This window comes from Trichechus manatus, unplaced genomic scaffold, assembly GCF_000243295.1.
Source record: "Trichechus manatus latirostris isolate Lorelei unplaced genomic scaffold, TriManLat1.0 scaffold00010, whole genome shotgun sequence".
Taxonomy (NCBI): domain Eukaryota; kingdom Metazoa; phylum Chordata; class Mammalia; order Sirenia; family Trichechidae; genus Trichechus; species Trichechus manatus.
The window spans coordinates 19,474,381-19,500,227 of NW_004443946.1; the positions used below are offsets into that span (position 1 = coordinate 19,474,381).

At 39.1% G+C, this 25,847-nt stretch overlaps 1 protein-coding gene across 3 annotated transcripts in view; it reads left to right on the forward strand.

Moving 5' to 3' along the window:
- PALS1 (protein associated with LIN7 1, MAGUK p55 family member) overlaps positions 1-25,847 on the forward strand; it is a 108,591-nt gene that overhangs the window by 14,716 nt on the left and 68,028 nt on the right. Inside the window, exons 1-2 of one of the 3 annotated variants that reach the window (XM_023726303.1) lie at positions 11,178-11,202; positions 15,287-15,382. The exons of 1 other annotated variant lie outside the window; for it this stretch is intronic. The gene's annotated coding sequence lies outside the window, so the exon portion shown is untranslated. Of the gene's footprint in view, positions 1-11,177; positions 11,203-15,286; positions 15,383-25,847 lie in introns of those variants that run through there. One more of the 3 variants, XM_023726302.1, reaches the window with a different exon arrangement.

Sequence of the window (25,847 nt, forward strand, 5' to 3'; positions counted from 1 at the left end):
CATTGAGTACGCTCTTCCAATTGTGCTGTTATTCTCACTTAAGATGAAGGCTTACAGAACAAAATAGTTTCTCATTTAACAGTTACTACAGATGTTGCCCTGTGATAATGGTTAACAATCTCACAACACATCAACAATATCCTTACTCAACCTCGGGTTCCCTATCACCAGCTTTCTTGTCCCCTTCTGCCTTCTGGCCCCACATGCAAGTAAAATTTTGCTGAAGAGAATTCAAAAATGGTTGCAGCAGTGCATCGACAGGGAACTGCCAGGAATTTAAGCCGGATTCACAAGAGGATGTGGAATGAGGGATAGCACTGCTGATGTTACATGGATCTTGGCTGAATACAGAGAATACCAGAAAGATGTTTGCCTGTGTTTTATTGACTAGGCAATGGCATTTGACTGTATGGATCATAACAAATTATGGATAACATTGTGAAGAATGAGAATTCCAGAACACTTAATTGTGCTTATGCTGAACCTATACATAGGCCAAGAGGCAGTCGTTCGAACAGAGCAAGGGGATACTGTATGGTTTAAAATCAAGAAAGGTGTTCGTCAGGATTGCATCCTTTCACCATACTTACTCAATCTGTATGCTGAGCAAATAATCCGAGTAGCTGGTCTGTGTGAAGAAGAACGTGGCATCAGGATTGAAGGAAGACTCATTAACAACCTGCGATATGCAGATGACACAACCTTGCTTGCTGAAAGTGAAGAGAACTTGAAGGACTTACTGATGAAGACTTACTGATGAAGATCAAAGACTACAGCCTTCAGTATGGATTACACCTCAGCATAAAGAAAACAGAAATCCTCACAACTGGATCAATAAGCAACATCATGATAAACGGAGAAAAGATTGACGTTGTCAAAGATTTCATTTTACTTAGATCCATAATCAACGCCCATGGCAGCAGCAGTCAGGAAACCAAATGATGTATTGCATTGGGCAAATCTTCAAAGAACCTTTTTCAAGTGTTAAAAGGCAAAGATGTCACCTTGAGGACTAGAGTGTGCTTGACCCTAGTGATGGTATTTTCAGTTGCCTCATATGCATGCAAAAACTGGACAGTGAATAAGAAAGACTGGAGAAGAATTGATGCCTTTGAATTATGGTGTTGATGAAGAATATTGAATATACTATGGACTGCCAGAAGAACGAACGAGTCTGTCTTGCAAGATGTACAGTCAGAGTGCTTCTTGGAAGTGAGGATGGCGAGACTTTGTCTCACATACTTTGTACATGTTACTAGGAGGGACCAGTCATTGGAGAAAGACATCATGCTTGGTAAAGTAGAGGGTCACCGTAAAAGAGGAAGACCCTCAACAAGATGGACTGACACAGTAGTTGTTAATAATGGGCTCAGACATAACAACAATTGTGAGGATGGTGCAGAACCGTCTAGTGTTGCGTTTTGTTGTACATAGGGTTGCTGTTAGTCGGAACCAACTTGATGGCAACTAACAACAATGATACGCTAAGCTATTGTTTGGTTTTAAGAAGTTTAGGGGATATTTTTGGTTTAAAGTTTAAAGATTATCTCAGGGCACAGTTTCAGGGTTCATCCAACCTTCATGGCTCTAGGAAGGCTGGAGTCCATGAAAATTTGAAATTTTGTCCTGCATTTTTCCCCTTTTGATCAGGATTCTTCTGTACAGTCTTTGATTAAAGTCTTCAGTAATGGGAGCCGGGCACCATCCAGGTCTTCTGGTCTTATGGCAAAGGAGGCAGTTGTTGATGGAGGCAATTAGCCACACATTCCATATCCTCCTATTCCTGACTCCTTTTTCAGCTGTTGCTCCAGGCAAGTAGAGACCAGTTGTTGTGCCTGGATGGCTGCTTGCAAGCTTTTAAGACCCCAAGCACTGTGCAACAAAGTAGGAGTTAGAACAGAAGCACTAAACACGTTATTATGCCAGTTAACTGGGATGTGCTGTGAAACCATGACCCTGAACCTCCAGACCAAGAAAAATCCCATGAAGTTTTTGGTTGTACGTAAGCAGCCTCAGCAGCTGCTCTTTTTGTGTGTGTGTGTGTGTGTCTGTCATTGTTGTAAATACCTTCACATGTTCTTGATTAACCTTCTCTACAAAGGTATTTTGGCATTTTCCAAGGAAAGAACTGAAGAAAAAATCCAAGCCTCAAATTGCAGTTTTGAAGGATTCTATGGGCAAAATATTGAACGACAGAGGAAGCATCAAAAGAAGATGGAAGGAATACACAGTCACTGTGCCAAAAAGAATTGGTCGATGTTCAACCGTTTCAGGAGGTAGCATATGATCAAGAACTGATGGAACTGAAGGAAGAAGTCCAAGCTGCACTGAAGGCATTGGCAAAAAGTAAGGGTAAGGAATTGATGAAATACCAAGTGAGATGTTTCAATAAATGGGTGCAATGCTGGAAGCACTCACTTGTTTATGCCAAAAAATTTGGAAACAGCTGCGTGGTCAACCGACTGACAGAGATCCATATTTGAAGAGAGCCATTCCAAAGAAAGGTGATCCAGCAGAATGCAGAAGTTATTGAGCAATATCGTTAATAATCACACGCAAGTAAAATTTTGCTGAAGATAATTACAAAACAGTTGCAGCAGTACACCGACAGGTAACTGCCAGAAATTCAAGCTGGATTCAGAAGCGAATATGGAATGAGGGATATCATTGCTGATTTCAGAAGGATCTTGGCTGAAAGCAGAGAATTCCAGAAAGATGTTTAGCTGTGTTTTATTGACTATGCAGAGGCATTTGACTGTATGGATCATAACAAATTATGGATAACATTATGAAGGATGGCAATTCCGGAACACTTAATTGTGCTTATATGGAACCTGTACATAGACCAAGAGGCAGTCAGTTAATAGAACAGAGCAAAGGGTTACTGAGTGGTTTAAAATGAGAAAGGTGTGTCTGTGTTAGGGTTGCATCCTTTCACCGTTCTTTTTCATTCTGTATGCTGAATAAATAATCCAAGAAGCCAGTCTATGTGAAGAAGAATGTGGCTTCAGGAATGGAGGAGAAGACTCATTAACAACCTGCAATATGCAGATGACATAACTCTGCTTGCTGAAAGTGAAGAGGACTTGAAGGACTTACTGATGAAGATCAAAGGCTACAGTGTTCAGTAAATGTTACACCTCAACATAAAATAAAAGTCCTCACAACTGGACCAATAAACAACATCATGATAAACGGAGAAAATACTGAAGTTGTCAAGGATTTCATTTTACTTGGATCCACAATCAATGTCCATGGAAGCAGCAGTCAGGAAAGCAAACGACGTATTGCATTGGGCAAATCTGCTGCAAAAGACCTTTTTCAAGTGTTAAAAAGCAAAGATGTTAGTTTGAGTACTAAGGTGTACCTGACCCAAAAACCGGTTGCTGTCAAGTCAATTCCGACTCCTAGTGCACCTGACCCAAGACATGGTTTTTTCAGTCACCTCATATGCATCCAACAGCTGGATAATAAGGAAGACTGAAGAATTGATGCCTTTGAATTATGGTGTTGGTGAAGGGTATTGAATGTACCAGGGATTGCCAGAAGAATGAACAAATCTTTTCTGGAAGAAGTACCGAATGCCCTTTAGAAGTGAGGATGGTGAGACTTCGTCTCATGTACTTTGTACCAAGAGGAACCATTCCCTGGAGAAGAACATCATGCTTGGTAAAGTAGAGGTTCAGCAAAAAAGAGGAAGACTCTCAACAAGATGGATTGACACAGTAACTGCAACAGTGGGCTCAAACATATCAACGATTGTGAGGATGACACAGGACCGACTGGGCAGTGTTTTGTTCTCTTGTACATGGAGTTGCCATGACTTGGAACCTACTCGATGACACCTAACAGCAAAGATATAAACACAAATGGATGAATTTGTTAATTTTTTTTATTGCTTTTTCCAGGTACACACTGGCAGGCATTATAGTACGGCGTTACAGTACTTGCACTGATTAAGTATTCAGACTCTAGAATCTGATAGACGTATGCTCAAATACCTCCTTTACCTCTGTGTGTCTGTAGATAAGGTAATTTATCAAAGTCTGACTTCTTATTTGCAGAAGGAGGTTGATACTACTATCTAATGCAGGGGACCTTATTTTTAGGATTTATTGAGATGATGCGTCAAGAATGGTTAGCACAGTACCTGGTTTATATTAAGCACTCCTTTAATGTTAGATTAGAGGTAGACAGAATACAAACCTGATCTGTGACAGTCACATGGAATAGTGATGAACTGTGTGGTATGTTTGAATAAATATATTTTAAATAGATCATGTGAGTATTAATGTGATTCAGTAATTTATAGGAGTTGTGTGACTCAGTTGTCATAGACTGGGTCAGTAATGAATAATTAACATTTTGTGTAATTGTGTGTTGAGGTTTTTTTTTTTTAATTTCAGAAGTAATAGTGAAAGTCATCAGAGGAAAATAATTTGTTGCCCTACTTATAAATAGCTTACATATGTAGTGAGATCAAGTTGTAGTCAGCTTTATCAGTTTCTGTTATTGACTCTGAAGCATTACTTTAGGGTGTTTTCCACTAGATTGTTTTCGCTACACATTTTTCAATAGGCTTAAAAATGACAGTTTGCAGAATTGAATTTCATTATGGTGATTTAAAATCTTTTGTTTGGATATAGCATTTGTTTAATTTTACCAGTGTCAAAGTTTATGTTAATGTTTTGTTTTACTTTTTTTTTTTTCCTTTTGGGTAATGGACATGTTTCCTATCTGTCTTGGGCCTTATATTCTTGCCCTTTATACAAGTTCTCTTAGGGTACTCTTCCTTACATTTTTAGTATGGCACTTAACAAATTGCTTTGTAGTTTTATAGTTCTTTTGTTTATCTGATTCTCATCCTATATTTTAAGTTTCTTGAAGGTAATAAGGACTCTATCTTTAGCAGTCTTTTTCTTGCCAATGACTATCCAAGATTTTTGCGCAAAGTGGGTACTTAAACATTGTTGAACGAAAGTGTAGTTTAGTAACCTTTTGTAACTATAGGATTTAGAGCCTAGTGATCTTCTAGATAGTCCCTTTGGTCTTATTTCTTGTTACATAATATCCCCTGTATGTTTCCCTGCCCTCTAAGACTAGCTGGTGAAAATCAAAACATTACTCATACCTTCTGTCAGCAACACTACAGTACCAAAAGTTCTTTGGATTCTAAACTTGATGACATTTGTATACTCATCAGTCAAATCCTATAATTATTCCTTCTTAGATTTTCCTTTCCTATTCTGGTGACATAGCCCTACTTCTGATCCTGAAAATACTCTATTGTTACTGCTTCAGTTTCAGTTCTGATAACTCTGAATTGGTTGCTTAGTATTTCTTTAAAGACACACTATTCTCATTTTGTTTTATGGTGAGCAATTTTGAATTGCTATTAATTTGCTGACCTTTGGAGCATATTTTTTTCTCTGCTAGTAAACTGTAAATAACTTGAGGACAGAGGTTGGAATTTTATTTTATTGTTGTACTTTAAGTGAAAGTTTACAATTCAAGTTAGTCTCTCGTACAAAAATTTATACATACATTGTTATGTGACCCTAATTGCTCTCCCTGTACTGTGACAGCACACTCCTCCTTTCCACCCCTGATTCCCATGTCTGTTCAAAGAGGTTGGAATTTTTTATAATGCTTTTCAAGGCCTGAAATTTCAGATACATATGTGTTTCAGGGAAAGTAATTGACTAAAGAATTGACAACCAAGATTAAAGCGGAGAAAACCTGTGTGGAGTACACAAAGAATAAGCATCTAGAGAGCAAAGCAATAGCCATGTGAACTTAGTAATTAGAATTCTTTGAGAGTTTGTCATTTGAGTTATTAACACGATGAGAGGATCAGTGCAATCAAAATTATGAACCTGACTTAAATTTTTAAATGTTGGTGATCCTATTTGGAACTTTTCTTATAATTAATGCTTTTATTCTTTAAAGGTATAGTATATTCCGTAACGATTACAGTCTTGGAAACCCTGTGGGGTAGGTTCTACTCTGTCCTGTAGGGTTACTATGAGTTGGAATTGACTGAGCATCAGTAGGCTAGCTGTTCTGTAACACATAGGGTCACCATGACTCAACTAGTCAGCATCAGGTTTGGTTTTGGTTTTTATAGCTCTAAGAGGGGGGCTACCTGATGAGAACTGTGGCCTTATGGGAGCATTTTGTTTTTGTTAGTTGCTGTCTGCTTCGACTCATGGTGACCCTATGTCCCTGCCAAACCCAGAAGGAATCTAGGGGAATAAAGAACCCAACTGTCTCCTTCCTCTCAATGAGTGCTTCCCAGTGGTGGAACCCACTGGAAGCCAGAGGACAAGGGAATGTGGGTAATACAGTCTGTGGAAGTCAGCCTTCTCGGACATGGAGCAGATGGAGAAGGATGATGGGTATATTTGGTTGAGAAAAAAGAAAATATCCAGCATAGAGCAGGAGGATGGTGGACTCTAGGTGGTATGTCATAAAAATTAAAGATGAAACAGAGAGATTACCTGATTTGTTTGTGTACATTAAAAGATATACTGATTCATTTTCCCGAAAATGTGGAGATATATTAGTGATTTAACTAAAAAGTGAAACATAGCTTATAGGGGTAGGGAAATGTAGTATGTGAGAGATCTAAATCTTCATCTTCTGTAGTATACAGTCAGCAGGTAATATCTAGACTGAAAAAACAAGAAGTAATAGTATGGCAGTATAAACTTGCTATTAGAAATATAAAGGTAAATTCTAGAAGAAACAGCTGATGAAAGAGTAAAAGTGGTTCCCTCTAGGCAGCAGAACTCAGACATTAAATTGTTCTTTTTCATAGTCTTTTGGAACCATTTGCTTTTACAAAATAGTATATACATGCATTGCTTTAATAAGAATAAAAATTTCATTTAAAAGTTATATGTCAGGGGCCCATTATAGGAAATAATTATGCGGTGAAACCTGCCGAAACTTGATGTGACTGCCTTGTTTTTCTGGGTCTTGAAAGTTTTCCACCTTTGATAGGTACAGTCTTTTCTATCACTTGTTTTGAGTTTTTCTTTTCCGTCAGGTTTCCTCTTATGTAGGTTCCAGCTTTTGTAGATTTTATTGTGAAAAATTATTGCTGTCACCGTGCTAGTGATTGACTGTTATTTGCATCACTTTTTAACTGCTTCATTATGACTAGTCATTAAAGAATTTCAGAGAGGTTTCTCTAAGGAAATCAGATGTCTTGCAATACCCATGCCATCGAGTTGATTGCAACTCATAGCGACCCTATAGGACAGAGTAGAACTGCCCCATAGGGTTTCCAAGGAGCAGCTAGTTGATTCAAACTGCCTGCCTTTTGGTTAGCAGCCATAGCTGGTGGATTCGAGCTGCCAACCTTTTGGTTAGCAGCCATAGCTCGCTGTAGCTCTTAACTACTGCGCCACCAGGGCTCCAGTTTCTCTAGGAAATCAGATGTCTTGCAGTAGGCAGATGTATTTTCTTTTTCTTTTTTCTCCCTCAGACCTAATATTGAAATATTTACTCAGATTTAATGCAACAGCTATTTATTGAGTTACACACTCAGCTGCTAACTGAAAAGGTTGATGGTTCGAATCCACCCAGAGGCTCCTTGGAAGAAAGGCCTGGTGATCTACTTCCAAAAAATCAGCCATTGAAAACCCTGTGCAACACAGTTCTACTTTGACATACATGGGTTCCCCATGAGTTGGAACTGACTTGAGGGCAACTGGTTAATATGAGCATACATAGTGCTGTGCTGAGCTCTAAGAAAAAAATGTTAAAAACAAAGTGTATGATTTAGGTAGGGAAATAGGCCCACAGAAGGGGTAAATAATAGTGATATACTTGAGGTTGTGTCCCTGGTATAAATCACTGTTTAGATGGTAGATATGTAAATGAATAATTTTTATAAGGATCAGCACAAAGCTGGTTCTTATGAGGCAGAGGTGAAAGATGTCCCTCCCAAATGTCCAACTTTTCCAAGCTTCTGTACCACCCCATCATCTCTAACATCAACTACTCTCCCTCCCCTCAGTACTCTCCCTCTGGTCTTTGGGTCTTTAGGTTCCGTAATTCGCTGCAATGTCTCACAGAACTCACGAACCGTCCTTACAGTTAAGTGGTTTATTAGGGAAGTAACAGGTTACAACTTGGGACCAGGAATAACTCAGAAGTAACAGGAACAACTCAGGATACAGTTCTTGATCAGGACAGCTTCTTCTCACCTTGGGCTGCTGAGCCCTGCTTGGAGCCTTCTCGGGCAAGTGTTATTACAACTCTGGGTCAGCAAGCCCCACAGCAGCCGTCTTGTGCTACTAACGCTGTTGCTACTGCTGCGCCACCGTCTCTCGCTGTCTTCTGTGTTACAGCTCCTCCCTCTCTCCGCGCCTAGGAGTTCTAAGCACAGGGACCCCAGGTCCAAGGACACACTCTGTTCCTGTCTCCTCTTCTTGGTGGTATTGAGGTCCCACCTTTCCACCTCTGGCATGGCTCATTTTAAGCCTAGTGGGATGGCAAAACTGACCAATCTCCTCATTAGGGTTCCCTACGCCTTCTGTGCATGCTTCCACCTCTACAAGGGTGCCATATACCTTATTTGCATTATTAGCAAACTGTCCAATCCCCTTGGTGGGCCACAAGCACCTTATTTGCATAGACCCACCCAATCATTTGGTGGAAGTTACAAGACCATGGCGAGAAAGGCCATATAAAAGTGATCCATAGCAGTGCAATTCCTGCTGCATGTGGCAGTGGGAATGGTAAAGATGAAAACAAAGCCTGAAAGGGGGCGTTGCAGGAATAGCAAATACCTGGTATATGTGTTAATATTTTTTCTGGGTGGGATCTCAGAATCTTCTCAATACAAGATTCCCAAGCAGTCAGACTGTCAGTGGACTGGAGTTGCTACTGAGTATTTATGTTCAAATCTGGAAGATAAAGTACTTATATATAAAAATTTAATAATAGATGACCAAAAAAAAAACCAAACAGGTTGCTGTCAAGTCGATTCTGACTCATAGTGACCCTATAGGACAGAGTAGAACTGCCCCGTAGGGTTTCCAAGGAGCAGCTGGTGGATTCAAACTGCCAACCTTCTGGTTAGCAGCCAAGCTTTTTAACCAGTGTGCCACCAGGGCTCTAATAGATGATAGTAGGGCACATTAATGATAAAATAAGCAGTGCAGAAAATAAGTGCTTTCTTTAGTTGTTGGTTATTGTAAGCTGGAGTCATCAATAGGTCCTTCTGGGCTTGAGCCCAGTACACAGCAGTAAGGAAAAGATTGGATGTGGATAGGTAGCAGTTTGGCATGGTGATTTAAATTTGCATGACATGTATCAGAATGCTGCCTTGATATTGTCAACTCTTTATGCTAATAATAAGGAATAGTTCATATTAAATTATTTTTTAAATTACTTGCTTTAATAGTTATTTTCCTTTGATAAGTTAACAGTTTTAGGTGATTTTAACTTTTAACATTGTTATAAATAGTACCCTAGATGTTCTACGTGTGCATTTATAGTATACACACATCCTTTTTCTGTACATGTGTCTTAGGCTGGGTTCTCTAGAGAAGCGAAACCAGTAAAGTATATAAATATACATATATAGAGAGATTTATATCAAGGAAATAGCTTATGTGGTTTTTAGAGGCTATAACATCCCAAGTCAGTGGGGCAGGAAAGTGGCTTCTCCGGATTCACGTAGCTGCAGGGGTTGGTGAACCCAAGATCGGCAGGCCAGAAAGCGGGGCTGTTGCAGGCTTCTGCTTACTCATGTAGCCGCAGGGGCTGGCGAACCTAAGATCCGCAGGCTGGAGAGCAGGGCTGTGGCAGGTTGTGAAGATTGACGAATCTCAAGATCAACAGGCAAGACCACAGGTATGCTGCTAGCCCAAGTCCCAAGAACCAGAGGTCAGGCTAACAGGAGCCAGCTGCAGGATCTGGAACAAGCGAAAGCCCCAGCAAAGAGAGCAGGAAAGACTAGGCAGCGGAGGGTGGAGAGATGAAAGCTGAGGGAGTGGTGAGCCGTCAGAGGCCCTGCCCCTGCCGGTACCGCTCAGCAGATCCCATCATGGGGTTGATCATGTATCACATCTCAACAGGGAAGTGATGACAACATTATACGACTGCCAAAACACTGAGAATCATGGCCCCGCCAAGCTGACACACAGTCTTAACCATCACAATATTTATACCCTATTTCTATGCTTGCTACCTTTTTAGTTTTATTTTAGCTCAAAGTGAAGTAAGGTAAAAAATAATGAACTACTCTGGTGAGTCCTTAATATAATCCATTAAGATGCTCTTCAGATTTACATCAATTTTGCAATATCTGTATTTTATAAATTAATTTAGACCTTAATGATCTTTTCCTTTAAACTTCTGTTTATTTTACGTCTTCATTCCACCAGAATTTGTGGTTCTTCTAGACTTGGGAACATTGGCTCCAGGAAAGATATTTAAACAAAAACTACTCTTAAAGTTACCCTTCCTCATTACTTTAAAGGGAAGTGTTTGATGGAAGGAGAATGGCTAGAACTCTGACCCATATGCATTTCTCTGATAAATGATACTCTGTCCTATGAGTCATTAAAAAAATTTGTATCTAGAAAAATATATATTGCACATAGTATGAGATCATCAGGTATGAATCAGACAAATTCTGCCTCAGAGGGCTTGCAGTTTACTTTGGTTGATAAGAGTAATAAACATTCCTCATTTCAAGTTAGAAAATAAATGCTATAGCAGAGACATAGATTAAATACCATGTAAATATGGAAGGAGGCAGGCAGGATTAAGGAAGATTTCATAAGACACTTGATGGAAGAGGGGAAAAATTTTTTTTTAAATTGTGCTTTAGGTGAAAGTTTACAGTGCAAATTAGTTTCTCATTCAAAAGTTTCTGCACAAATTGTTTTGTGACATTGGTAGCAATCCCTGTAATATGTCAGCACCACTGCCCCTGCTTTCCCTTTATACCCCGAATGTGTTAATTCATCCTGTCCCTTCCTGCCTTTCCGTCTTTGCTTTGGGCAGGTGTTGCCCATTTGGTCTCATATACTTGACTGAACTAAGAAGTACGTTCCTCACTTGTGTTATTGTTTTATAGGCCTGTCTGATCTTTGGCTGAATGGAGTAGCTTCATTTCTGAGTTAATTGGGTGTCCAGGGGGCCATGGTCTTTGGAGTCCCTCCAGTCTCTGTCAGACCAGTAAGTCTGTTTTTTTTCTTTTGTGAATTTGATTTTTGTTCTACATTTTTCTCCTGTTGTGTCTGGGACACTCTGTTGTGATCCCTGTCAGAGCAATTGGTGGTGGTAGCTGGGCACCATCTAATTCTGGGCTCAGGCTGATGGAAGCTGATTCACATGGTCCATTAGTCCTTTGGACTAATATTTTCCTTGTATCTTTGGTTTTCTTCTTTCTCCTTTGCTCCACATGGGATAGGACCAATAGATGTAACTTAGATGGCCACTCGCAAGCTTTTAAGACCCCAGATGCTACATACCAAAGTAGGATGTAGAACATTATCTTTATGAACTATGTTATGCCAATTGACCTAGATGTCCCCCGAGACTGTGGTCCCTCAGCCCCAGTAACTCTGTCCCTCAAGGTGTTTGGATGTGTATAGGAAGCTTCTATGACTTTGCCTTGGTCAAGTTGTGCTGACTTCCCTATATTGTGTGTTGTCTTCCCCTTCACCAAAGTTAGCACCTGTCTACTATATAGTTAGTGATTTCCCCTTACCCTCTTCCTCCCTCGTAACCATCAAAGATTGTTTTCTGCGTGTAAACCTTTTGTTTGATTTTTATAATAGTGGTCTCATACAATATTTGCCCTTTTGTGGTTTACTTATTTCCCTCAGCATAATGCCCTCCAGATTCATCCATGTTGTGAGATGTTTCAAGGATTCGTCATTGTTCTTTATGGATGTGTAGTATTCAGTTGTGTGTATGTACCATAATTTGTTTAGCCATTCATCTATCAATGGGCACTTAGGTTGTTTCTATTTTTTTGCTATTGTGAATAATGCTGCAGTGAACATGAGTGTGCATACGTCTATTCATGTGATCACTCTTATTTCTCTAGGACATATTCCTAGCCGTGGAGCCCTGGTGGCGCAATGGTTAAGAGCTTGGCTGCTAACCAAAGGGTTAGCAGTTTGAATCCACTCCCTGGAAACCCTTTCGGGAAGTTCTGCTCTGTCCATTATGGTCGCTATGAGTTGGAATCAACTCAACAGCAACGGGTTTTTTTGGTGTATATGATTTAGCTCTTAAGGCCTACATATCTTCTGGAAAATGGAAATATTTGCCCTGCCTGCCTTTCAGGCCAGTTGTGGAGATCAAGTGAGATAATGTGCTTGAAACTCTTGTAGAAACTGGAAAGCTTTACAAACATAAGTTATGAATGTGTAAATTACAAATTGTCATTTCTAGCCCGATCTCTTTGGAGTTACTGTCTAGCAATTAACAGCCTGTCAAACACTCCCACTTTAAATACGTTACTTCTAAAATGGAATTTATCATCTCCTTTCCAATTCTTCTCCCCATCCCCACCCACAGGGAAAAACTTATTCTCTGAATTTTCCTGTTCTTTTAAGGTTTTATAATTCTCCCAGGTTCAGTTTTCGTGCTCAATATTGCAGCATTATTTTTGGTTCTTGGTCTCCAAATCCTATCAGATCATCCTTTATAATAACCATTGTTTGAAATTATCCCTTTTCATTTCTTCTGCTACTTTCTTTACCTTCCCGTATGTAAAGTATTAAAGTATTGTCCCAAGTGGCCTCCCTCGGTCAACTCTGGTTACAGCGTAGAGTAGATTTATCTTTCAGAAAACCATTTGTTCTTTTTTTTTTTCTCTTCAACTTAGAAACCCGTAGTTTCCCACAGCCTCCAGGAGAAAATTCAAACAATTTAGCTTAGCATTCAGAGTCAACTCTGGCTTTATCTTCTATCTGTTACACTGGCTCTATTCCTTATCTAGACCATTCTTCTTTTTCTCCAACTAGGCCAATAGATTCTTGATTGGTAGCAATCTCTTGAAAAGCCATATTGCAGGTAATTTTACCGTATGTGTTAAAAATCCATTTCTAGCCAGTTTGAAAATGTTATAAATTACATTTAATTGTAGTATTCGCCTGTTTCAAAAACTTTGCTAATGTTTTGGATGCATTTAATCTTTTATCACTGAGGAGTTGAAGGTGATAATGGGGCAGTTCAAGTAACCAAACATTTGATATCTTTGATACTCTTTGGCATCTAACCAATTTCTACCATGAGTGTGCGGCCTTGAATATCTCCAAAGACCTTCAACTTTGTGTTTGATATGAGCACATGGAGAATTTTTCCACTGATTTTTTTTAAAAAGCGTTTTTTTACTTCAAGGAATATTACACATAATATATATTGTTGTTATGTGCCATCAAGTCGATTCCAACTAATAGCAACCCTGTAGGACAGTGTAAAACTGCCCCATAGGATTTTCAAGGCTGTAATGTATATGGAAGCAGATTACTACATATTTCTCCCGTGGAACTGCTGATGGGTTTGAACCGTTGACCTTTCAGTTAGCAGCCAAGGGCTTAACCACTGAGCCACCAGGGCTTCTTACATAATATATGGGGAGCTTAATTATCTGATTTAAAAAAAAAAAAGGTGATGAGGATCTCTTGTTTCCCCAACTCTTCTTTATAATGCAAACCGGAAAAAAACCAAAACGGTTGCCGTTGAGTTGATTCCAACTCATAGTGACCCTATAGGACAATAGAGTAGAGCTGCCCCATAGGGTTTCCAAGGAGCGCCTGGTGGATTCGAACTACTGACCTTTTGGTTAGCAGCTGCAGCTCTTAACCAGTACGCCACCAGGGTTTCCTTACATTGCGAGGTACTACTATAACAGAGCAGTACCCAAATTTATAGAAGGACATGCTGAAGGATGATTCAGTATGCAGTCCCGTTGTTCTCTGGAATACGTAAGGCCAAAACTTCAGACATAAAAAAGCAAGAAGAGGCTACAGACAGTCCCTGGGTTACAAACGTCCAACTTACATACAACCCGTAGTTACAAACCAACCGCTGAATAACTTAGTATACTTGTTAGTATAGCCTAATATATTAAAAATTCAAGGTACATGCAATCGTTCGTAATAACAAACGGGCAGTACTTTGCAACTCACATTGAAACGTTATTATCATTATTACTGTATTATGTTAAAGATGTTTTAGTGTATCTGGAAGTGTTTTTTTAATGTTTTCTATGCATAGTAAGGTACACTATACACTGTGTACTAAGACAGACATTTGACTGACGTTAGATACGAACCGTACCTAACCGTTCCAACTTAACATATAAATTAGATTTAAAGATGGGTTTAGGAATGGAACTCATTCATAATCCAGGGACTGCCTGTAGCACCTGCTTGGGTCTGCAAATAATGTTTCTCAAAGAATCTTTATGAACAAGTGAAGGAAATCTTATGAAGTTACCCTTCAAAACACTAAACTGAGAATTAATCTTAATGAGCAGTAAGAGTTTTTCTTTCCTCTGAGTATTGGTTAAGACTAATGGCAAGAGTTAAGAGCTTCTATTCTGGCGCTATTCAGACTTAGTATGAGTCTTGGCTCTGCTGCTTACTAGACTTCCGATCTTGGGAAGCAAATTAACCTCTCTAGTTTTCCTCATCTGTAAACTGAGGATAACTTCACGTAGTTGGAAGAATTAATTGGGATAATGTATGTGAAATTCTTGGTACTGTGCCTGGTAAGTAGTGCTACTACTTCTACTACTGTAACCATGACCACCTCTGCTACCAATATCACTATGTACTCAGACCGTTTAAGTAATTGTCCTACTGTAAAGTAGGGTTAACAATTCTTTTTAAATTACCATACAAAGATGTTACAAAAATTATCTAACGTGTATTTTGAAGTGTTCTTTGGGCAAGATATTTTGCTTCTTTAAACCTGTCTCATTTGTTTTTGGGGATAATAGTAATTAAACTTGGAGGGTTGTTTGAGAATTAACTATATAAAGTACTTAGCACAGTGTTCAGTCCACAGAGAGAGTAAATAATATTAGCTGTGACCATTAAATATGTTTTGCCTGTACATTTCTAGTCTTTTCTTCTTTGGGCTACCTTAATGTAACTGTTTTTTAAATTTTTTTATTGTGGTTTAGATGAAAGTTTACAGCTGAAGTTAATTTCTCATACAAAAATTTATACACATATTGTTATGTGACACTAGTTGCAGTCCCTGTAATGTGACAGCACACTCCCCCTTTCCACCCCAGGTTTCCCGTGTCCCTCCAGCCGGCTCTTGTTCCTTCTTGCCTTCTCATTCTGTCTCCAGACTGGAGCCACCATTTGGTCTCGTGCATCAGCTTGAGGTAAGAAGCACACTCTTCATGAGTATTATTTTATATTTTATAGTTCAGTCTAATCTTTGTCTGAAGAGTGGGCTTTGGGTGGTTTTAGTTCTGGGTTAACAGAGTGCCTCGGGGCCATGGCTTCGGGGGTTCCTCCAGTCTCAATCAGACCAGGGGTTCCTCCAGTCTCAGACCATTAAGTCTGTCTTGTTACGTGAATTTGAGTTCTGCTCCACACTTTTCTCCTGCTCCGTCAGGGACTCTTTTGTGTTCCCTGTCAGGGCGGTCATTGGCAGTAGCCGGGCACCGTCTAGTTCTTCTGATCTCAGGCTGATGGAGTCTCTGGTTTATGTGGCCGTTTTGTCTCTTGGGCTAATATTTTCCTCGTGTCTTTGGTGCTCTTCATTCTCCTTTGCTCCAAGTGGGTTGGGACCAATCAATGCATCTAGATGGCCGCTCACAAGTTTTTAAGACCCCAGATGCCAGTTACCAAAATGGGATGCAGAACATTTTCTTTATAAACTCTGTTATGCCAGTTAAACCTAGATGCCCCCGAAACCATGGTCCCCAGACCCCAGCCCCTGCTACTCTGTCCCTCGAAGTGTTAATGTGACTATTTCATTGATGATTTTATATGCATGTTTCGTCTTTACAGCTAGATCATAAGCAATTGATGATGGAGTGTATTATATGCTAGAATATATTACTAAAAATGTGTTTGCTTTTCCAATCAGATTTCAGTGTACCGTGTAAGGCAATTTATTTGGCAGTACTTTTTATTCCATTTACTCTGTTGCTTATCATTATCTTGTTGAATTTCTGGGTTTATTGATCTCTGCCACTAAGCGTTTGTTTAACCTTGGCAAGTGAATTAAATTTTCTGAAACTTTGTCATTCGTCAAATAAGAGGAATGCATCAGCTCATTGTTTTTCTTTTTTAATTTTATTTTGGTGAAATATATATAAGAAAACATTTGCCATATCAACAGTGTTTACATGCACAATTCAGTGGCATTAACTATCATTCACCATTTTGTGCAGCTAATCACCACTATCTGTTTTCAAATTTTTTTATCACGCTTACAGAAACTTAGTACCCCCTAAGCAATACTTCCCCATTTCCCCCTCCCATCACCGCTGGTAACCAGTAATAAACTTTGGTACCTATACATTTGCCTGTTATAGATATTTCGTATAAGTGGGATCATACAATCTTTGTTCTTTTTGCCTGACTTATTTCACTCAGGATAATGTTTTCAGGGTTCATCTATGTCATAGCATGTATCAGAATTTCATTCTCTTTATGGCTGACTACTATTCTATTGTATGTGTATACCACATTTTGTTTATCCAATTATGTGTTGATGGACACTTGGGTTGTTTTCACTTTTTGGCTATTGCAAATAATGCTGCAGTGAATATTGGTGTACAAGTTTCTGTTTGAGTTCTTGCTTTCAAGTCTTTTGGGTATATACCTAGGAGTGGAATTGCTGAGTCATATGATAATTACAAACAAATTATGGATAACATTGAGAAGAATGGGAATTCCAGAACACTTAATCATGCTCATGAGGAACTTTTACATGGATCAAGAGGCAGTCATTCGAACAGAATAAGGGGCATGGTTTAAAGTCAGGAAAGGTGTGCGTCAGGGTTGTATCCTTTCACCATACATATTCAGTCTGTATGTGGAGCACGTAATCCGAGAAGCTGGACTACATGAAGAAGAACACGGCATCAGGATTGGAGGAAGACTCATTAACAACCTACGTTATGCAGATGACACAGCCTTACTTGCTGAAAGTGAAGAGGATTTGAAGCACTTAGTGATGAAGATGGATTACACCTCAACATAAAGAAAACAAAAATCCTTACAACTAGTTGGACCAATAAGCAACATCATGACAAATGGTAAAAAGATTGAAGTTGTCAAGGATTTCATTATACTTGGATTCACAATCAACACTCAGCAGTCAAGAAATCAAAAGATGCATTGCACTGGGAAAACCTGCTGCAAAAGACCTCTTTAAAGTATTAAAAAGCAAAGATGTCACCTTGAAGACTAAGGTGCGCCTGACCCAAGCCGTGGTGTTTTCAGTTACCTCATATGCATGCAAAAGCTGGACGATGAATAACAAAGACTGAAGAAGAATTGATGCCTTTAAATTGTGGTGTTGGCAAAGAATATTGAATATGCCATGGATTGCCAAAAGAATGAAGAAATCTGTCTTGGAAGAAGTACGACCAGAATGCTCCTTAGAAGCAAGGATGGTGAGACATATCTCACATCCTTCGGACATATTATCAGGAGGGATCAATCCCTGGAGAAGGACATCCTGTTTGGTAAAGTAGAGGGTCAGCTAAAAAGAGGAAAGCCCTCAATGAGATGGTTTGACATAGTGGCTGCAACAGTGGGCTCAAGCATAACGATTGTGAGGATGGCGCAGGACCGGGCAGTGTTGCGTTCTGTTGTACATAGGGTCGCTGTGAGTCAGAACTGACTCGACAGCACCTAACAGCAACAACAACATGGTAATTTTATGTTTAACTTTTTGAGGAATTGCCAAGCCGTTTTTCACAGCGACTGTCTTAGGCTGGGTTCTTTAGAGAAGCAAAACAGCAAAGCATATAAATATCTATATAAAAAGATTTATATCAAGGAAATGGCTCATGCGGTTGTAGAGGCTGGAACGTCCCAAATCTGTAGGTCAGGCTGGAGGCTTCTCTTGATTCATGTAGCCGCAGGGGCTGGCGAACCCAAGATTGGTAGGTCAGAGAGCAAGTCTCTTGCTCACAGGCTTTGAAGATTGATGAATCCCAAGATCGTCAGGCAAGACCATAGGTAAGCTGCTAGCTCAAGTCCTGAGAACCAGAGGTCAGACAAACAGGGGTCAGCTGCAGGACCAGAGTGAGCAGAAGCCCAGGAGCCTTGCCAGAGAGTCCATTCATATTAGACACAGGCCACACCCCCAAGGAAACTCCTATTCAGCTGAGTGGCTACTCACAGCAGACCCTGTCTTGGAGGTGATCACGTTATATCACATCTCACCATGCAAGTGATCACATTATCATATGACTACCAAACTACATCTCAGCTGCCAAACCACTGAGACTCATGGCCCAGCCAAGTTGACAGACAACCTTAACAATCACAGCAACTGAACCATCTTTGCTTTCCCACTTGCAGTACATGAGGATTTTAATTTCTCCGCGCCCTACACTTGGTATTTTCTGTCTTTTTAATTATAGCCATCCTTTTCGTTATGAAGAGGTATCTCATTGTAGTTTTGATTTACATTTTCCTGATGGCTAATGATCTTGAACATCTTTTCATGTGCTTACTGGCTATTTGTATATCATCTTTGGAGAACTGTCTTTTCAGATCCTTTGTCCATTTTCTGATTGGGTTATTTGTCTTTTTATTATTGAGTTGTAATAGTTCTTTATAGTAGATACAAGTCTCTTATTAGATATGTGATTTGCAAATATTTTCTCACTTCTGTGGATTGTCTCTTCAGTTTCTTGATGGTGTCCTTTGAAACACAAGGTTTTCCATTTTGATGAATGTTTTAACTTTTCTATTTTTTCTTTTGTTACTTTTGCTTTTGATACCATATCTAAGAAACCATTGCCTAATCCAAGGTCACAAAGATGTATGTCTATGTTTTCTTCTAAGAGTTTTCTGTTTTATAGTTTGGCTCTTACATTTATGTCTTTGATCCATTTTGAGTTAATTTTTATATGTGATATAAGGTAAGACTCCAACTTCATTCTTTGGGATGCGGTTATCCAGTTGTTCCAGGATCATTTGTTGAAGACTTTTTTCTCCAATGAATTGTCTTGGCATCCTTATTGAAAATCAGTTGACCATAAATGTGGGAGTATTTCTGGACTCTGAATTCTATTCTGTTGATCTGTATGACTATCCTTATGCCAGTATCTCATTGTAGTTTTAAGTTACATTTCCCTAATGAGTAATGATGTTGAGTATGAATCCAAGTGCTTATTTTTGCCGTTTATTTATTTTCTTTGGTGAGGTAGTCAAATCTCTTGCCCTAATTTTAAAAAATTGGGTTGTTTGACTTATTATTGAGTTGTAAGAGTTCTCTTGGACTCAAATATACCAACGATCATGAAGATGCCACAGGACCAGGCAGTGTTTCATTCTGTTATACATAAAGTTGCCATGAGTTGGAGCCTACTTGATGACAAGTAACAATAAAGAGTTTTTTATATATAGCTGACATCAATATTTTACAAATATTTTCTCCCTCTCTGTAGCCTGCCTTTTCATTTTCTTAGCAGTGTCTTTTTAAGAACAAAGGTTTATAGTTTCTTTTCTTTTTTTTTTAATTGTACTTTAGATGAAGGTTTACAGAGCAAATTAGTTTCTCATTAAGCAATACACATATTGTTTTGTAACGTTGGTTACTAACCCAATGGCATGTCAACACTCTCTCCTCCTGGACCTTGGGTTCCCCATTACCAGCTTTCGTGTCCTCTCCTACCTTCTCGTCCTTACCCCTAGACTGGTGTGCCCATTTAGTCTTACTTTGTTTAATGGGCCTGTCTAATATCTGGCTGAAGGCTGAACCTCAGGAGTGACTTCAGTACTGAGTTAAAAGGGTGTCTGAGGGCCATACTCTGAGGGGTTTCTCCAGTCTCTGTCAGACCAGTGAGTCTGGTCTTATTTATAGTTTCGAGTTCAGCTTAAACCATGTTTTCTTTTTATGGTTTATGCTTTTTTTTAATCCTGCTTAAAAAAGCTTTGCTTAATTCAAGTCATAAAGATTTTATCCTATGCTTTATTCTAGTTCTATTTTTTAGGCCTGTGATCCATCTCAATTTAATTTTTATATATGATATGAAGTGAAGGTTTAGGTTCATTATTTTTCCGTATAGATATCCATTGTTACAGCACCATTTGTTGAAAAGATTATCCTTTCCCCATTCAAGTATCTTAGCAGCTTTGTTGAATATGTGGGTTAATTTCTGGACTGTATTCATTGTGTCACCTGGGGCCCTGGTATGCAGTGGTTAAGCATTTGGCTGCTAACCAAAAGGTCAGCAGTTCGAATTCCCCAGCTGCTTCTTGGAAAACCTGTGGGGCAGTTCTACTCTGTCCTGTAGGGTTGCTCTGTCAGAATTGACTCGATGGCAATGATTTTTTTTTTTTAATTGTGTTACATTGATCTATTAATATATTCTATACCATTGCAAGTATCACATGTACTGTCTTAATTACTGTAGTTTTATTTTTTATTGTGGTATAGTTTATTTACTGTGAAACTCAAACAACTTTTGGTGTATAGTTCTGTAAGTTGTGACAGCTGCATCCAGTTGTGTAGCTCCTGCCACAATTGAGATATTGAATAGTTTTATCACCCCCCAAAATTCTTCTGTGCCCCTTTGTAGTCAGCCCCCCTCCCTCAGTTCCAGGAGACCACTGATCTGTGTTTTGTCCCCATAGTTTTGCTATTTGCAGAATGTCACATAAATGTGACGTTAGATTGTATAGCTTTTTGAATCTGATGTATTTCAGGTAGCATAGTGCCTTTGAGATTCATTAATGTTGTGGTGTATCAGTACTTTGTTCCTTTTTATGGCTAAGAGGTATTCCATTGTGTGAATTATCAGTTTATCTATTCACTGGTGGAAGGACATTTATGTTATTTCCAGGTTTTGGGCAATTATCAATAAAACTGCTATGAACATTTGCGTACAAGTGGTTTTATTTTTGTTTGGTGAACATAAGTTTTCATTTCTCTTGAGCAAATACCTAGGATTGGGATTATCTAGTTGTACGGTAGGGATAGAGAGTAAGTCAAAAAGTATTGCTACTAGGGTTCCAGTTCATACATGTATGGGTTTATTCCAAGCTAAATGTGTTTAAACATGTCTCAGCAATCAGTGGATGGCTGCAAATAAGTTCTCTCAGTAATTTGCTTGTCCTAGTGTTGTTAGGGTGCCTTCAAAAAAAGGATACTTTTTTGCCATGGAAAAAACTGATTTCGAAGTAAGGGCTAATATAAAATTTTAACAGAACTCAAGTGGACATCTTCCCAAATCATTGAAGCTTTGCAAAAAGTTTATGGGAATGCTGCCCCACACAAAACAACAGTTAGATGGATCAAACGTTTTAAGGAAGGCCGGGAAGACCTCAAAGATGAGCTAAGAGAGGGAGGACCGCTCAAGGTTATGGCGACTGCTTTTGGAATTCCAAAGGCATAATCTTTTTTTTATTGTACTTTAGTTGAAGGTTTACAGAGCAAACTAGTTTCTCATTAAACAATTAATACACGTATTGTTTTGTAACATTGGTTGCCAACCCCGCGACATGTCAGCACTCTCCCCTTCTCGATCTTGGGTTCCCCGTTACCAGCTTTCCTGTCCTCCCTTGGCTTTTCGTCCTTGCCCCTGGGCTGGTGTGCCCATTTCGTCTCATTTTGTTTCATGGGCCTGTCTGATCTTTGACTGAAGGGTGAACCTCAGGAGTGACATCATTACTGAGCTAAAGAGTGTCTGGGGACCGTACTTCCGGAGTTTCTCTAGTGTCTGTCAGACCAGTTAGTCTGGTCTTCCTTTTTTTTTGTGTGTGTGTGAGTTAGAATTTTGTTCTACATTTTTCTCCAGCTCTGTCCAGGAACCTCTATTGTGATCCCTGTCAGAGCAGTTGGTGGTCGTAGCCAGGCACCATCTAGTTGTGCTGAACTCAGTCTGGTGGAGGCTGTAGTAGTTGTGCTCCATTAGTCCTTTGGACTGATCTTTCCCTTGTGTCTTTGGTTTTCTTCATTCTCCCTTGCTCCCGATGGGGTGAGACCATTGGAGTATCTTAGATGGCCACTCACAAGCTTTTAAGACCCCAGACGCTACTCACCAAAGTAGAATGTAAAACATTTTCTTTATAAACTATGTTATGCCAGTTGAGCTAGATGTTCCCCGAGACCATGGTCCCCACAGCCTTCAGCCCAGTAATTTGATCCCTCAGGGAGTTTGGAGGTGTCTGTGGCGCTTCCATGACCTTGCCTTGGACAAGTTGTGCTGACACTTCCCCAGTATTGTATACTGTCTTACCCTTCCCCAAAGTTACCATTTGTCTATTTAGTGTTTTTCCCTTGTACATCTCCCTTGTAACCATCAAAGATTGTTTCTATTTGTGTGTAAACTTTTTCATGACTTTTTATAGTAGTGGTCGCATGCAGTATTTGTCCTTTTGGATTGACTTATTTCACTCAGCATAATGTTTTCCAGATTCATCCATGTTGTGAGATGCTTCACAGATTCACCGTTGTTCTTTATTGTTGCGTAGTATTCCATTGTGTATATGTACCATGGTTTGTTAATCCATTCATCTGTTGATGGACACCCGGGTTGCGTCCATCTTTTTGCCATTGTGAACAATGCTACAATGAGCATGGTTGTGTATATGTTTATTGATGTGATGACTCTTATTTCTCTAGGATATATTCCTAGGAGTGGGATTGTTGGATCATATGGTATTTCTATTTCTGTGTTTTTAAGGAAGCGCCGTTTCGTTTTCCAAAATGGTTTTACCATTCTGCATTCCCACCAGCAGTGCATAATAATTCCAGTCTCCCTGCAGCCTTTCCAACATTTGTTATTTTGTTTTTTTTTTTGATTAGTACCACAGTAATGTCGGGGTGAGATGGTATCTCATTGTAGTTTTGATTTGCATTTCTCTAATGGCTAGTGATCACAAGCATTTCCTCATGTATCTGTTAGCTGCTTGAATATCTTCTTTGGTGAAGTGTCTGTTTATATCCTTTGCCCATTTTTTAATTGGATTATTTGTCTTTTTGTTGTAGAGGCGTTGTATTTTCTTGTAGATTTTAGAGATTAGACCTTTGTCGGATTTGTCATAGCCAAACATTTTTTCCCAGTCTGTAGGTTCTCTTTACTCTTTTGGTGAAGTCTTTTGATGAGTGTAAGTGTTTAATTTTTAGAAGATCCAAAGGGGTGATCTTGATACATTTTCTCGAAGGACACAGGAAGATCACGGGGGCTTATTATGAAGAAGTTTTAATTGAAAACTGCATTGGTGAGAAAAAGACTTAAGAAAGTTACGCCGAGGAATTTTTTTCCATTACAACAATGCACCTGCTCATTCTTCGAGGATGAAGGGCTGTCCTACGAGAATTTCATTGGGAAATCTTACCTATGCACCGTACAGCCCTGTTCTTGCCCCTTCAGACTTCTTTTTGTTCCCAAAACTCAAAGAACATTTAAGAGGGATGTGATTTGAGTCCCTGAGGATGCCAAAACTGCTGTTTTGATGTGGTATAAATCGAAGGACACAGTATTCTTCGGGGAAAGGGTTAGGGAGATGGAAATACCGCCTTCAGAAGTATATAGACATAGATGGAGGATATGTCGAGAAACAATAGCTTCATGTTTTGATATATTTGTTTAATAAATGTTTCTCTGATTTTCTATCAGTACTTTTTAACTTAACCTCATATGTTTAACTTTATAAGAAACTGCCAGATGTTTTCCAGAGTGGCTGTGTACCATCAGCAGTGTATGAGAGTTATAGTTGCTTTGCATCTTTGCCATGGCTTGGTATTGTCAGTTTATGAATTATTTTTATTTTGTCATCCTAATCCATGAGTAGAGATATCTCAGGCGTTAAGAATGTTTATACTTATTGGGTAAGGATTACCTTTTTGGGCAACAAGTTAAGCTCTTTAATTGTATTGTTCAGGTATTTTATTTACTGATTTTTTTTTCTGACTGCTTGATCTGTCAATAATTGAGAAAGTTGTGCTGAAATCTCTGAGCACTATGATGATAAAATTGGCAATTATTTCCTGTGGTTCTAGCAATTTTTCTTTATATATTTTAGGACTATTTTATTAGGTACCTAAAATTAAGAATTGTTATATTTTCTTTGTGAATTGTACCTGTTATGTAATGACTCATTTTATTCTTGTTAATGCTTTTTTCCCTTATAAATGGATTTAAGTAGACAACTTTCTGTGTCCTCCTGTTTTAGGTGAATCTTCTGTAAAGCTGGATTTAAAAAAAGTTTCAGACATTATGTCTTAAATAGCAAGAATAAATCGCTTATGCTTATTATGATAATTGATACATTTAAACTTGTTTCTCCCATTATTATTTTGCTGTCTGTCTCATTTGTTATTCCATTCCTTGCCCTCTACTGATATGGATGAAACACATGACGATTAAAACAGGAATGACTTCCTAGAGAAGATAGCATTTGAATTGGGACTTGAAAAAAGGGAATGTTTTAGTCACATGGGGCTAAGGACAGTTAGAGAGGAAATGGAAATCAGTTAGACTGTTAAAATAGTTCAGATGAGAAAAGAATGAATGCTTAATTTAGGATAATGGATACTAAAAAACCTTATGGAATTGATAGATCTTGGCAACTGATAGGATGATACAGCTGAGGAAGATAAAAGTCTCTGAGATAGTACAGTTAAGATTTTGGGAGGACATCCATATAGAAATGCAGCACTTTCTGTTTCCTCAACCTGGAACCTTTTATTTCTGGATCTTTGCATGGCTGATTTTTGTCATGTAGCTAAAATATCACCTTCTAAAATAGACCTTCTGTGACATCTTTTTTTTTCTCTTTTTCATCTAAAGGATGACTTTGTTTATTGTAGTTTAAGTGAAAGTTTACATTTCAAGTTAGTCTCTTATACAAAAATTCATACATATATTGTTTTGTGACTCTAATTGCTCTCCCTATACTGTGACAGCACACTCCTCGTTTCCATCCCTGATTCCCCATGTCCATTCAACCAGCTCCTAACCCTCTCTGCCTTCTCATCTCACCTCCGAACAGAAGCTGCCCATTTAATCTCTTGTATCTACTTGAGCTAAGAAGCACACTCTTCACGAGTATCATTTTGTGTCCCACAGTGCAGTTCAATCTTTGTCTGAAGAGTTGGCCTTGGAAATTGTTTTAGTTCTGGGCTGATAGAGAATCCGGGAGCCATGCTTTCTAGGGTTCCTCCAGTCTCAGTCAGACCATTAAATCTGGTCTTTTTACTAGACTTTCTCCACCTTTCTCCTGCTCCATCAGGGACTCTCTGTAGTGTTCCCTGTGACGGCGGTCATTGGTGGTAGCCGGGCACCATCTAGTTCTTCTGGTCTTAGGCTGATGAAATCTCTGGTTTATGTGGCCCTTTCTGTCTCTTGGGCTAATACTTTCCTTGTGTGTTTGGTGTTCTTCATTCTCCTTTACTCCAGGTGGTTGGACTAATTAATGCATCTTAGATGGCCCCTTGCAAGCTTTTAAGACCCCAGATGCCACTCACCAAACTAGTACGCAAAACATTTTCTTAGTAAACTTTATTATGCCAGTTGACCTAGACGTCCCCTGAAAGCATGGTTCTGAGACCCCCACCCCTGCTACTCTGTCCCTCAAAGTGTTTGATTGTATTCAGGAAACTTCTTAGCTTTGGTTTAGTCCAGTTGTGCTGACTTCCCCTGTAGT